At 41.5% G+C, this 14,577-nt stretch overlaps 1 protein-coding gene across 1 annotated transcript in view; it reads right to left on the bottom strand.

Moving 5' to 3' along the window:
- fat3a (FAT atypical cadherin 3a) overlaps positions 1-12,287 on the bottom strand; it is a 122,915-nt gene extending 110,628 nt beyond the window's left edge. Inside the window, exon 1 of the mRNA XM_061045963.1 lies at positions 8,140-12,287. The gene's annotated coding sequence lies outside the window, so the exon portion shown is untranslated. The remainder of the gene's footprint in view (positions 1-8,139) is intronic.
- Positions 12,288-14,577: the final 2,290 nt, after the last annotated feature.

The raw sequence follows: 14,577 nt of genomic DNA, 5'->3' as shown, positions 1-14,577 counted from the left end.
CATACACACACACAAACACACGCACACACACACACACACACACACACACACACACACACACACACACACACACACACACACAGAAACCCCTCATACTGTCAGCTCTAAACAGCCTCTCATTAGCGTTTCATTACACACTAATTGGCCTCGAATTGTGCAGCAACCAGCAGCTACACACACAACCAAACACACGCAGACACACACACACACACACACACACACACACACACACACACACACACACACACACACACACACACACACACACAACCAAAAACACACACACAGGAATTCAAGTAATGTTCAGATATTTTGACATGGTTTCAGTTGTTGTTCAGTAAAAACTTTGTTAAAAGTGAAAATATTTCCCCTCGCTCGCTGACAGTAAACCGAACATTTTAACATTTGAGAACGTCATTTTGGTCTTTAGGAAACATTTATCCACTTTACTTTAACATTTTCTGACATTTAAAAGACCAAGCACCTAATTGAGTGATGGAGAAAATAATAATCAATGAAAACATTCATTAAGTTTAACCTTTCTTCACTAGTGACTCACAAAGAGACAAAGAGAACGGTACAGAGGTTGACATCGTCTCTTTAATAGATGATCTAACAGGATCATAATTTTTTACATTATCCATCAATTATTTTAAAAATGATTTTTCAGTTTTTTTTCTCAGCTCTAATCTGTTGTGATATTATTTTGTTGAATGTAGGATATTTGTGTATTATTCTGTATTATTGTGTATGTGTATGTGTGTGTGTGTTAGTCTGAGTTTTACAGCAGGTTGGTCACACTTGCAGAAATATCCTGAAAAACTCAGGATAAGTGCATAATGTGAACAGCCAGGTCGGGAGAATCTACGGAGCGGTCCTATGTGAAAACAGCTTATGAGATGTTTTTGAAAGTGTGAAGCTGTGATTGGTTCCTCTGCATGTTCTTGTCTGACTGTCACTGTGGATATGTTTCAGCTGATTAATAAACAGAACAATAAATGAAGAGAACTTTTAATCTACACGAGCACACATCTGAACTCGCACTAACTTTATTTTCATTGATAAAGTTTTAGCCTATTCAACCGTCCCACACTGACAACCTTCACTGATCATCAGTCCTGCTGTTGCTAGTGTAGCTTAGCTTCCTTTAACATGTTTTCAGCAGAAATAGTACACACTAATGTTGTGGAAATATAAACAACGTCGATGCTTTTTGTTGCAATTTGACAGATCAAACAGAGAAGAAAAATGTAAATCTTCTATTTTCTCCAAAAAGATCATATTAAACTCAGAACTAAGAAGTCAGAAACACCTGACTCAGCAGAAAGTGACTCTTTAAAAGAGCAAAGTTTACAACACAAAGCTTCTCTTCTGCACAAGAATGTGACTTTTATTGTGTTTCTACAACCGTTTTGTGTGACCGCACATGACGAACACACCCTTCATTACACACAACATACAGACGTTTATGAGAGCCAAGGCTACACTCAGAAGACTGAATATAGACTGTTTGTTTGTTTGTCTGTTTTTGTTTGGTGTTAAATCTGATTTATCCTCAGCTCACACCCAAACAGACTCTGAGAGAAAGAACTGATTTTTCTGAAGAGACTTTCTGGAAGAAACACCGAGAACGGGGAATGTAACCCGCTGTGATAATTACACACTGAGAGAGAGAGAGAGGAGACACACAAGACAACAACACAGAAGGAGGAACAACAGAGAAGAGGAGGAGGAGGAGGAGGAGAAGGAGGAGGAGGAGGAGAAAAAAGATGGGGGGAAAACATTGACAACAACAAAAAAGACAGGAGGTGGAAGGAGAGGTGCCACAAAAAGCACAACAACACAGCAGGAGCACACTGAAGAGGGGCGATCAAGGAGTCAGAGGAGTGGGGAGGAGGAGAGGAGGGAGGGGAGGATGATGAGGAGGGGGAGTATTATCTCACCCGTCCAGACACTACAGCACACTGACTCCTCTGGTTAACACATCACTCAGCTCAGAGCATCCACTGAGCCAGAAAAAAACTCTATTACCCATCATCCATCACTCCTCTCTCCAACACTTCAGCACACAGCAGAGCAGAAAACAACACCTGTTCAGGTGAGCAGAAGAGGTGTGTTAGTGTGTCTGACTCAGAACTCTGCATGTGTATTTGGTTATTGAGCATATAAGTCTTTTATGTGTACATCCTGTATTTTAGAACTGCTGCTACTGGGACGCTGGTGGCGCAGTGGTTAGTACACGCGCCCCCTGTATGGAGGCTGTAGTCCTCCAAGCGGACGGCCCAGGTTCGAGCCCCACATGTGGCTCCTTTCCCGCATTTCATACTCTACTCTCACCCTGATTTCCAGCTCTATCCACTGTCCTATCTCTCCATTAAAGGCACAAAAAGCCCAAAAATAAATATAAAAAAAAAATAATAATAACTGCAGCTACTTACTAATTATAATAATAATAAGAATAATAATACTAGCATTAATAATCCTAATATGTCTGTCAAGGCACTGACACATGCATGTGTTCAATCTAAAGACATTAATGTAACTATTCTTTAGTCCAAATGTATACGACTTTCCAGCTTCATACCTTATTTACACAGAATGTCATTCACCTTAATAAACTTATAAGTCATTAAATTATCAACAAATTAGGGCGCTGATGGCCTAGCGGTTAGGTCATGCCCCATGTACGGAGGCTACAGTTTAGTCCTCCAAGCAGGCACACAGCTCTCTCCCTCTCTCTCTCTCCCTCTCTCTCTGGTTTCCTATTTTACCGACTGCCCTATCAGCCTCCCAAAAATAAATCTTTCAATTATCAACAAACTGTGACGCAGACTCAGCAGAGGAAGAGAGACCTGCACTTATATTACCGAGCAGCAGACATGCAGCTACCAAGCGGGTCATTACAGACGGGAAGTTATGCATAAAAGGCGCCTCAGTGTGTTTAGTGGTGAGTGTGATGAGCAGGATGGGCTTGGGCAATTTTGGCTGGGTGGCAGGGGAGGATCCAGGGGAAAGCATGGGTGGCCTGGGCCCCACTTGAAGTCTGATTGGCCACCCCAAGTGCCAATCAATTATACTTGTAAAACACATACATACAGGAAAATCAGAAGTGAGAGTGCTTCAATCCTTGGAAAGATCATGGCCTTTTTCTATTCTTCAAACTCATATTCAGCTCTCTTCAGTCAGGTGTTTTTTCCATGCGCCTTGAGGGCTGCTGTTATTAAACCACTTTTAAAAACCTTACCTTTTATAGGAAAGGTAATTGTAAAGGTTGCCTATCAGCCACTTAACACTTTCTTGGGCCAAAAAACATATTTTTACACCTTTCAGTCTGGATTTCAACCACACACCAGACTTCTTAAAGTCTTAAATTACATTCACCTAAGCAGTGGTGTGTCAAAAGTCTCAGTTTTAGTCTCTAGAGCTCAGTGGTACTTTTGACCCAGTTGAGCACAACATACTGCTCAGAATTTCTGGTACTTCACTGGATTGGTTTAAAACATCCTGACGAGACAGGGACTACTTTGAGTCTAGTGGTAATTATGAATCTGAGCGTAGAAAGATCATAGTGGTGGGGTTTCCAGGGCGCCTTAGGGCTGATCCCCACACAGACGGAACAAAATGTGAGACTACATGCTTGAGAAGAAGTTCTAGGGTGGATTGTTAAACATAATCCATTTCAATTCGGCAAGACCAGTGTTAATCTGAATTTAAGGTTACTTATTGATTTATTTTGTACTTTAGTTTCTTATTTTTGCTTCATGTCTTATTTCTTTTTGATCTTATTTGTTAGTTTCATAGTAAATCTTCTATGTGACTGTTATAGAGCGCCACAGGAATGAGTCCTAAAACCAGGAAGTAAGTTAGCATTTGAGCGCCATGGGGTCTAACGTCTAAAAGTCAACGGTGATTTTGAATGGGTTTGTGGTTAGACGCCTGAAATAAGGTCTGTGGTTAACACAAGCTTAAGAGATGTTGGTGTTTTGTTAGACCACATAAACTACGTTAGGTAATACCCCCACTTGTGAATTTTGAAGTTTTTACTCGTCTTTAAAAAGGCGGTTGCTAACAAGTGGCTAAATGAGACTACAGCGGTTGTCGGGGACATTAAACGTCATCACGCCGGACACAGAGGCCGGGAACTCTCTCACTAGTCGGAGATGTCTCCTGTAGGTTTAATCTTTAGGTTAAGGTGAATATTATGTTAGTAAACTATTTATTAAGCTACGTGGATTAGTTTATCAGAGATCATCTGAAGCATAACGCTAGTGACGTCACAATCACCCGACCGTGGTGTAGTTAGCTTGTAGCATAACGTTAGCTTTTTACTTCTGTCGGCCGCATTAACACTTCAAACATCATAAAAATGGTGTTCATCTGTGAAGATTATCCTGCTGAACAAAACACCTACGCTTCAGAAACGTGTGTTTAACACAGAGATTATTTTCTGCAATGATCCAAAATCCAATGAAAAAATCCCATAGGAGAATTCTCGTTAGACCCCATGGAGATGCTACTTCAGGGTTGGCCTACAAAAATACGTCATATGGTTTGTTCTCTATTGGTTGTTTTAGGGGAATATAAAAACGACGCTTTTCATGTCTTATGTCAAGCACTTTGAATTGCCGTGTTGCTGAAACGTGCGATAGAAATAAACCTGGCACACACGCTGACATTCAAACACACACACACACACACACACACACACACACACACACACACACACACACACACACACACACACACACACACACACACACACACACACACACACACACACACACACACACACACACACACACACACACACAGCTGTTGATGTGTCCAGTGCTGATGTCCTTGAAGTGAAAGTAATTGAGCTCAGAGTAATGAATGAACGGTTAACAGAGAGCAATGGTGATGGATTACATGGCTAATGATTAACACACGTACACTCTGCAGCTCTCGGTGCCTCTGTAGCTCATTTCTCAGCTCCATCATCACACACACCTTCACCGTCAGCTTCACTCTCTCTCCTGAACTTCACAGCAGACTCTACCTGATCATCAAACAAACTACTGCACACCTCTGATCTCATCCATGTACACACCATAAGCTGAATAAAACACAGACTCGATAAAGTCACTCGTTGGTTTCTGAAGAAGAGTTATGAAGCCAAGCGAGAGCGGTTGCCATGTTGCCTCTATTTAATGTTAGATCTATAGAAACAGACAAAGAGGAGGAGCTTAAGCCTCCTGACAAACAGCTACAACACACCCACCTGTAAATCAACTCAGTCACATACCAATACATACCACATGCAATTTATATTTTATATTTTACATTTTTAAATTCTATTTTATATATTGTAATATCTTCTTATACTGTATTATTTAAGTTGTTGCTAGTTCTGCTTTATTTCCTTGTTAATTGTTTAGCACCAATACACCAAGTCAAATTCCTTGTATGTGTAAATGTATTTGGCAATAAACCCTGATTCTGATTCTGATTCCGAAAATATACAGATCTGTAAGCCTGATTAAAACAGGTGAGTTATAAAAACACTGTACAATGTGTAACATTAAATAACTCAGTTCTTGAGAGAGTTCTTAAACCAGGCTGTAAACATTTATAATTCTGCTGTTTACATGTTTAGAACTGCTGTAAAAATTGACATTTTAATATAGGTGTTAATGGGACTTCTTTGGCTCTAGAGAGCCTCAACTGGACACTTGAGGAACTGCAGTTGTTTAAATTTCTGCATAATTTACCTAATTTTTTAACACTACACATACGCCCAATAGCACTTATATTCTCAAACACAGCTCCTCATATGAAGAACCAATCTGTGAGCACTGATTATTAATCCACATTAGATTATCCCAGGACATATTAAACTTAATCTTTTTGGGACATTACGCCTCTCTGTTTGCTAGATATGAAACCAGTTGTTACAGCAAACATACAGGTGTTGCAGCAATTGAAGTGGGCAAGCAAACCGGTTCAGATAGAGAGAGGTTAGAGGGGAGAAAGGTTTCAAGACAGATGCAGAGCTGGCTAAACGCTGAAACTCCCCTCTCCACGACAAGGCAATTATTTCTTTATAGGAGACCTTGTCAGAGTCGTCGTGTTTATTTTGAGATTCAAGATTCAAAATGAACTTTATTGTCTCACAAAGTGTGACATGTGTTAAAGATCACCTTTTTATCAGAAATGATCAAACACAATAACATAAACATAGTTATAACCTTAAAGAACAAATGACATGTTTATGAGACATACACACATGATGCAGCCTGTGGTTGATTGTTGATCCCTTCACAATAAGAGCGCAATCCATGACTGATGTCCTCTTTAACACAGCAGACGATATCAGTTATCTATTCTTCTAAAACTGTTTTTAATTGGTTTTCTATTTTCCCCCACACTGCTTTTAATTTGAAGCTCACAGGTTCCTTCATACTTCAATCATCCATTCACAGACCACATCTGTCTTTAACCTTTGACCCTTAATGGTCTCCATAGAACATGGTCTACAGCAAGAACCGTTTAAAGACACTTTTTTTAAAGGTCTTTTTAGGGGGCACTTTTTGCCTTTCTTGGATTGGCAGCTGAAGGCAGACAGGAAGGAGACAGTGGTCGTCAACATGCAGCAAAGGGCCGAGGTCAGATTCAAATCACTGAGAACTATAGCCTCTGAACATTGGGCCCGTGACATAACTGCTAGGCTATCTGCGACCCCCAGAAACAAAAAAAAAAAAAAAAAAAAAAGCTGATTCAGTCTGCAAAACAAAACTCAGAATCTGGACTACAAAATTCAGCATTTGGACTACAAAACTCAGGATCTAAACTACAAAACCTTAAACATGGACAATTGACCAAAAATCTGGACTACAAGTACATGTGGACTACAGAGGTTCAAACGCAGTCTGGTTTTCTGTTAGAGATCCGTTAGAGGGCTGAAACTCATCATCCAATCACATTCAACAATGCTTAATTTAATTCAGTAACAGCCAATAGAGAGGTGCCAGCCACACATACACACACACCGCCACTCTCTCTCTCTCACACACACACACACCCTGCAGAGCCGTTATTCTCTTTATTGTCGGCTTTGTTCACTGCTCTCATCTGTGTCACATCAGTCTTCCCTCAGTCTCCTCCTCCTCCTCCTCCTCCCTCCTCCTCTCACCATTTCTCCCCCCAACCTTTCCTTTCCTTTTCCCTTTCCTCAGCTCCTCTTCATCTCCTTTCCCTTACATGGCCCGATTGGCTTCATTCTTTTCTTCTATCCTTCATTCAACCTTTCCTCTTCTCTGCTGCCTTTTCTGCATCCTCATCCTTCATTCATGTCTCCTTTCTCTCCTCCTCCTCCCCCCCACTTCACCTCCTTTCACTTTCTCCTCTCTCCTTTTTTCCCACTTACCCTCTCTGCTCATCTTTCTCCTCCCCCGTCACCCACTTAAGTGTGTGTGTGTGTGTGTGTGTGTGTGTGTGTGTGTGTGTGTGTGTGTGTGTATATGGTATTAACCCTTCTTTCTCCAGTACAGAGTACGGGTTTCCCTTAAGACCCAGATTTTTTTCTTCCAGCGTTAATGATTTTAATTGGAAGTTCTCTCCTCACTTATCTGCACACACACTGTTGAGTTGTGTATGTGTGTGTTTGTTCATCATTAGCAAAGGGTTTCTCCCCCCTGTGGGTGAGGTTAGAGTATAGAAGAAAAAGAAAAAAAAGATGACCAGTGTAGATGTCACAAAAGTGTAATGGTGGGACAGGCGGAGTGGTACGAAAATTCAAATCTTGCTAAGTCTAATTTCTAGTTAAAATATTAACATGTTATTTCAAGATTAAAACACAAAAATATGGCCTAAAATTGTTTTCAATAAGTCAATATTTCTACCGGTTCTGCAATCAAATCTACTCGTTAAGTGTCTTGAAATTAAATGTACTGAGTGATTTTAGATATCTTCTTTACAGTGATTTACACACTGCTACAAGGACGCCCCCTCCTGCCCCATCCTCCACCCTCATTTCCATCCAGCTGCTGTGAAACATGAAGCTCCAGTTTACCCAGTGCAGCTGGGAGGGAGAGCAGGAGGAGGAGGAGGAGGAGGAGGAGGAGGTGTAAGGACTGAGTGCAGGTCTGTTAAATCACTTACCTGCAGCTCAACAACAAGAGGAGAGGGAGGAGGGAGAGAGGGGAGGAAAGAGGGAGACGAGAAGGTGGGGGAGTTCTCTGGTTACCTGCTCTCAGTCTGAACACACACCGCACTCACACACACCGCACTCACACACACACACACACACACACACACACACACACACACACACACACACACACACACACACACACACACACACACACACACACACACACACACACACACACACACACTCACACACACACTCACACACAAACACACATTCAGTCTGAAGCAGAAATAATCAGTTATTAGAGAAATATTTTGGATTATCTGATGATGTTTCATCTAAAGATTCAGTCAGCAATCTTTCAGAGATGTCATTGGAGCTGATGATAATAAAATGTGATTTTAACACAAACTGCACTTGCTAATGGAGGGAAGCCTGAGTGGGGTCCCCCATCTGTTACCTCAGGGGGCTTTGGAAGCCCATCGCTGGCTGTTGCCATGCCTGAAATGCTGTCTCAACCCTCAATGACAGGCTGAAAGCTGCGGCAGCCTCTTGAAAAACCATTTCATCCCGCCCTCCTGCTGGACTGTAACCACCTGAGGGACCTTTGACCTTTTATCAGTGCCAGGAAGTTAAATGTGTTTTTTGGGATAGAGGAAGGGGCGGGATGCCAATACTCTTCCCGTCGATTTCTACAGCACAGACTCTGGCTCCAAATTCTCAATATGTGAGTGCCCGGTACAGGGATATTTTGGCTTCATCTTTGGACAGCATAAGGAGGCTGAGGCACGCTGTCCTTGTATATACAGTCAATGGTCCTAATACACGCTAACAACAACACATCTTTCTCATGTCTTTATTTATTCATGCTGAAATACTCATTAACGTATATGTTCATATGTTCACTTTACATGTGTCCTATTAATCAGCTTGGAGACACTTCCTCTCATCTCGCTCCCAAAGACACTGCTGCTATCTCTGCTCACACACAGTTTAAAGGGCCTGAAGTACACACATACACACACACACAGACACACACACTACAGCAGCTCTGACCTTGACGTCGCCTCAGGAGCTGCTATCTGAGCTCACGGTCATCTGACAGCTGGATAACAGCACACACACACACACACACAGATTTGTGATCCATACATGTGCAGTATGAGCTCATACATATTCATACACACACTCTGTGTGTTCCAGCCGTGCAGAAAGCTTCCATATTTCACTCGAGAGGCGTGGGAGATACCCTCTATCTCACACACACACACACACACACACACACACACACACACACACACACACACACACACACACACACACACACACACACACACACACACACACAGGGTGCATTGCAGAGCAGCAGATATAATTGCATAATTCGACTCTGACTCCTCGCTCACTTCTGCAGCTCAGAAAAAACAGTTTCACTGCTCCAGCTCCACCCAGGAAACTCAATCCAATCAACCTGTGTATGTGCGTGCGCGCATGCTTGTGCGCATATCTGTGTTTCTGTGTGTGTGTGTGTCACACTGTAAGCGTGAGAGCTGCAGCTTGGTCCAGACCTCTCCTGCACTCTGCTTCTGTTCCTACTGGGCCCATTTGTTCTGCTCTCACAGCCACCATCCATTTAAGGCTTATGTACCAGTGTGTGTGTGTGTGTGTGTGTGTGTGTGTGTGTGTGTGTGTGTGTGTGTGTGTGGCAGTTGCGGTTCAGTTTCTGGTTTTGTGCCGTGTAACGTTATCCTCAGCGTGTCCCTGCAGGCGTCCACAGAGGACTCAGACAGCAGACACACAGAACAAGATGGAGAGGAGGTGAAACATGAGCAGGGAGGAGGAGGAGGAGGAGGAGGAGGAGGAGGAGGAGGAGGCACAGGAGGAAATGTCTGATAAAGCGTTTAGTTCAGAACAAAAGAAGGTTTCAGAGTGGACAGGGAGTTTGGAGCTCCTCTGATGAGCAACAGAGCTCCACTTTTTTATGTTCATGACCAATAAAAAAAATGTTTTTTTGCTTTTGTAAATCTCTGCTACACATTATGATAAAGTTCTACAGTAGTAACAGTAGGGAATCAACCATACAGTCAAACCCACGCTTCAACGTGTACCTCGGTTTTCAGTATATTGAGATTTGTTACAGAGCACATTCAGCTGCAGCCTTCATTAAACACAGAATTCATATTTGTGTGTGTGTGTGTGTGTGTGTGTGTGTGTGTGTGTGTGTGTGTGTGTGTGTGTGTGTGTGTGTGTGTGTGTGTGTGTGTGTGTGTGTGTGTGTGTGTGTGTGTGTGTGTGTGTTTTCGAGTCATTGGATTACTTTACAGGAGCATGTGTTGCCTCCTCCTGTGTATGGCTGACATTTTAAACACACACACACACACACACACTTGCAAGCGCACACGCGCACACACACACACACACACACACACACACACACACACACACACACACACACACACACACACACACACACACACACACACACACAGGTCAAAAGTTCAGCTCAAATCTAATTAGCTCTAAATTCTTCTTGCTGACATTCCAATATGGCAGCAAAGTTATTAAATCATGACGGACACCCACAAAGTGTGTCTGGGTGTGTGTGTGTGTGTGTGTGTGTGTGTGTGTGTGTGTGTGTGTGTGTGTGTGTGTGTGTGTGTGTGTGTGTGTGTGTGTGTGTGTGTGTGTGTGTACACTGACTGGGTGACGTCCTTTACAAACTTTGAAAACTTTTCTAAACTCTGTCATAGTGAGTGATGAATCTAAAAACAGCTTCAGGAAGTGCAGAGTCAAACAGAGAGAGAGACTGAAGGAGGACTCACTGAAGAATGATCAGCTCCAGGCACACACTTCAAACACACACAAACATGCTCCCTCACACACTCACACACTACTGCAGCACGAACAGCCAATCAGAGCCCTGGAAAAGATGAGTGCACAGAGCTTCATAAAAACTGCACTGTGTGTAGAGCTGCTGTTATACTGTCTACACACACCTGTGACATTAGTCTGTATTAAAATGTATTAATAAACATTTACACATGTGGATTGAATTAATATATTTATATATGTTAATATTGTTTGCTTTATCTGGAGAGGGAAAAATAATCAATAAAATCTGTTTATCTCACTTCAATAATAATTCTGCAGAATTATAAGATTGTTCAACAGACAATAAAAGTCTGACAAACTGAACATTTATAAAATCTGTAAGTCTAATAAAACTGAGCTTGTGCAGATATTTAGTTTACAGAGTCTGTTAATGAAAACCAAACCACTGCTTATATACAAATACATTATGTTTCTGTCATGATTAATCAAACATTTGTTCTGCTTGCTTCTATCATCTAAATACCAACCAGGTACATTTGAAAATAAAGTCTTACACTAAAACATAAAGAGTTAATAATAAACTGACTGATCAAAGCAGTAGTTTCCATCACTGAGACAGATTGAGATGGTGAGAGAAGAACAGATTAATCACACATTCAATTATTGTTATTTTACTAATAATAGTTTTCTGTTCATCTCGTCGTGTCCTGAAGAGGAACGTTTACTTTCATCTTTTCTGGGTCACATGATGCATTTTGAGCTCATATTAAATATTCATTTGTTTACTGCTGACTGAGCCTGCAGACACACACACACACACACACACACACACACACACACACACACACACACACACACACACACACACACACACACACACACACACACACACACACACACACACAGTTAGTGAACCAGCACAAAGACCGGCCAATGGAACATAACTGGCTGTCAATAGCAACAGAACGTCGATGCAGCCTGAGGCTTATTCACATGCTAATGGAGCATGCTAATAAGGCACACACACACTGTCATGATACAGACACACAAGCACACACACAAGAACCTCGTCTAATTGGCCAACATAGATTTTCATTCAGTCAGTGTTCAATCAAAGAGATGAGGAAGGACTTTTCACAAGTTTTTGTTTCCAACCTTAGAGATAAAAAGCTGCAGTTCCTATAGTGTCCTCTAGAGGCTGTCTCCTGCAGTGAGTCAATCTCCATAGAACCCCATGTTTAAATGTCAAACTTTAGAGCAGAGATAAACATGTTTACAGACTCATTTGGTCTCTAATTTCTCTTGATAGCTGTACAGGCTGAATTTTTAGACAACTCACCTGTTTATTTTTTATTCAGTTTTAAAGTGATGTAGAATTAGGAGCATGGCCTCTGAGTGACAGCAGCTAGCTGCTAGCTGTCTGCTGCAGTAATAGCGTTTGCTAGCCTCCACATCAGCTCACTCCATATAGAAATGATCAAAAAGGAGTGTGTCCTCGATCTGAGGAAGACTGAGGACTGTCAACTTATATTTTGTCTGCCTCTCTGAGACTTTGTCCTCAAATGTTTTTAGAATATCACATAATGTAATAACAAAAGCAAACAGCCTGCTATCGAGGAAAAGACCAAAAACGTGCAATGTGTTATGTGTAATCGGCCAATCAGAATCAAGTATTAAACATAGATGTGTAGTAAGTTCTGAATGATACTGATTCAAACAGCTAGCTGATCTTTGTATTCACAATGTGTTTCCATCAGCTGCAGTTTGATCCTAGATTGTGGTCATCCATCCAGACTATGTAACAGTTTGTGTGTGTGTGTGTGTGTGTGTGTGTGTGTGTGTGTGTGTGTGTGTGTGTGTGTGTGTGTGTGTGTGTGTGTGTGTGTGTGTGTGTGTGTGTGTGTGTGTGTGTCGAAGGGGAATCATTCACCATGACTCCATTTGCATGTCAGTGTTATCTCATTACATGAATAATGCAATGTAGGAGTCTGTCACTGTGCTGTTGGGATGATACGCAATCACAAACACACACACACACAAACACACACACACACAAACACACACACACAGTCATGTGTTTCCTGTATGAATATAATGACTAACTAATAAAACACACACAAACATGTTTGAATGATAACACTGATAATAAAAATTAACATACATATAGAAACACACACACAAACATAAGCACACACACACACACACACACACACACACACACACATTCACTAGATAAGCCAATATGCAAAAATAACAAATAACCATTTCAAAAATGAAAAACAACATCACAGCTGTTAGCCTCTATTTAAAACCGGCTTCCATCAAGCTAACAGCTGAAGCTAACAATAGCTAGTTAATTGGTTAGCTTATGAGCTACCTGACATTCAGAGCTAAGGATTTAATTAACACACCAAAATAATCAAAAAAATCAACAAAATAATAATAAAATAAAAGATATATATAATACACAGATAACAGTAACTGTCCCTTATTGTCATGGTGGTTCAATCATATAACAAATACATCTAAGTGGAGAGACAAAAAGCAGTCACACATCACAGTATTCACATCCCAGTAGAGGTGGCGCTAATGCTCGTAACTGTTTGCCAACCGCTATTGTCACGTTCCCCAAAGTGGCTAGGGGATGAGGGAGTAAAAATGAAATTGAAACCCAGGGAAAAGAAGGAGAAACTTAGTATAAGCACATTTTAAGAAATGTATTAAAAATCTAAGGGTAAAATGTACAACTCAAAACAAGCTTCTGTCAAAAACATGAACAAAAGACAAGCTGTTATATTTTTAATTACCTCCAAACACTATTAGCTAAAACTAAAACAGAAAAGAGCCCACTAAGGCCTCAATACACCCTTGTTCCACAGAAAGAGTAAACAGTAGAAAGCTCCATATCACAGACTCAGCCCGATGGCTTACTGGCAACGTGCTGCCTGTTATCTGCTGCTCTTTATACTGTGGCTCTGATTGTTAAGGTGGCACAGGTGTGCTCTATCACTGGATGCTCCAAGGGATGAGCAGTAGAAGCACACACAGGAGAGAGAGAGAGAGAGGGAGGGAGACAGCACAACAACAAAAAACACACAGCAACCACGTCACATAACAGGTAATAAACAGTGAACGCAGAAGAAGAAGAAAAAGTTAAGGAAGCAGATTTAGAAGACCCATCTGGTTCTTTAAATCAGATGTGTGGGGTTCACAGTGCGGTATGTCATTGGAAACACGTCAAATATGTTCATGAATATTAGACGACATCACCCAGAGGAGCCAATCACAGGAGCTCGACAAACAAAAGGCGTCCTACAGGGTGCTGGTAGCCTAGTGGTTAGTGTGAGCACCCCATGTAAGAAGGCTGTTACATTCCTCAAGGTGGAAAGCCCGGGTTTGAATCCGACCTGTGGCTACTTTCCCACATGTCGTACCTCCTTCTGATTTCTGACTCTTATCCACTGTCCTGTCTCTACAATAAAGGCTTAAAAGTCCCCAAAAATAAACCTTTTAAAAAAAAAAAAAGGGTGTCCAAAAATTGATCCCCTGTTTATAAAAAGTATCTGGATGTGAAAGCAGAGAGTGTCACAGACAAGGCTATGAGCCCATACGCA

This window comes from Labrus mixtus, chromosome 9 (assembly GCF_963584025.1).
Source record: "Labrus mixtus chromosome 9, fLabMix1.1, whole genome shotgun sequence".
NCBI lineage: Eukaryota > Metazoa > Chordata > Actinopteri > Labriformes > Labridae > Labrus > Labrus mixtus.
Note: the sequence above shows the minus strand (reverse complement) of the source record. Positions and strands in the feature narration are given on the sequence as shown.